This window comes from Cyprinodon variegatus, unplaced genomic scaffold, assembly GCF_000732505.1.
Source record: "Cyprinodon variegatus isolate N-32 unplaced genomic scaffold, C_variegatus-1.0 Scaffold2042, whole genome shotgun sequence".
Classification (NCBI taxonomy): Eukaryota; Metazoa; Chordata; class Actinopteri; order Cyprinodontiformes; family Cyprinodontidae; genus Cyprinodon; species Cyprinodon variegatus.
The window spans coordinates 54,409-55,940 of record NW_015152495.1 but is presented as its reverse complement, the minus strand read 5'-3'; positions in this window follow the sequence as shown (position 1 = coordinate 55,940).

Here is a 1,532-nt window from a genome sequence, read left to right as displayed (position 1 = left end):
TGAGTCACACGTCTTTGGGTTTGGTTCTGCTGTAATGAGGGACGGGTCGGTGGCCGGCTGATGGTACCGACCAACTGCTTCAAGTCTAAGAACCAGAATCTGGGAAGCTGCTGATTGTGTTCTGAACAGGTTCTGTCAGGTCTGCTGACCGGGTCTGGATCTGACCCGTTTAATCGCTGAATGAACACGGTGAAGACGTGGAGCTGGTTCTGTTTGTTGACACTCAGGAAGCTTCCAGCCATTGCTGTGATAACATCTGTGATGTTGGCGTGTTTCATATTGTGCCACCATGATGCTGGGGTGGGTTACTGTAGTTCAGCCTGACCCGGTCTGAGGCCACAGAACCTCCTGGACTGGTGAAGCTAAACCAGACTGATAGGGATCCATGGGTTCTGCAGAGTTCTGCTGGGTCTCAGCAGCTCTGATTCAGGCCAGTTGGTTCAGAACAGTGAATTACAGTCAGAAGCTAATCTCTGCAGCACCACGACTGGAAAGACGCCAAACTGTTCATATTCTGCCTTCTCCTGTGCTTGATCTACATAACTAATATAGATATTTGAAACCAAGATGCTGCAGCTCATAAGGGATGGGAGACTGGGTTGGTCCGTACGGCCATTAGCTTGTTCTTCAGTGATATTGATTCAAACTATGACGTGTTTCGTATTCGTTCCCTGGAGCAGAAAGGATGACATCACACATTTGGTTTTTATTTGAACTGTATATTTTCAGCAGCTGGTTCAGATTCCAAAACACCCGAATGATAATAAAGGCTGTTAGAAAACTGCTCTGTGGTACAACAACNCTCATTTAGAAGCTGGACTGCAGGTTAACTGAATGAATTATAACTGCAAGCAGCAGAGAAAGATTAATATTGTTTAAATGTTATTAATCGTGTTAACTCGATTATAGTCATTAATGTGACTCGATATTTTCACCCCTGGTGACTCGTTATTCTATAGGTGACAATAAATAAGAGAGAAGGACGATCATCAGAGACTGAAGGATGGATGAGGGAAGAAAAGGAGATGATTTATAAGATTAAAAAGAGCAGGAGAGATTAAGAACTAGATTTAGATTTGGACATAAACTTAATATTAATTCTATACTTTTAAAGATACAGAACCATAACAGGGAATTTGGGAAGAATCAGCATTAAACTTTTTATGTTACAGTAAAGCTGTTGCTGGTCTGAACTTGTGAAGCTTCACGTTGTTTCGTTGTCAGATTGAATTTCCTGCTGGATGTTTTAGATTATTTATCCTTTTTACATCGTTTATAAAAGGCAAAACACGAAGCCTCAATATGTGTATTTATTAACAGTCAATTCTTTCTTATAGTCCTGTGAGAAGGCCTTACCTCTCAGTCTAAGAGAAAGTGTGGACTGCTGGAAGAACTGCGGTGAACTGGTGAAAGAAAAGTGAAATGGCGTGCTCAAAGATGACCCTGCACATTTAGAGGATGTTTGGCTCAACCTGCTGCTGTGAAGCAGGATTCTCCACCATGAACAGAATCAACAATAAATCTGGATCCAG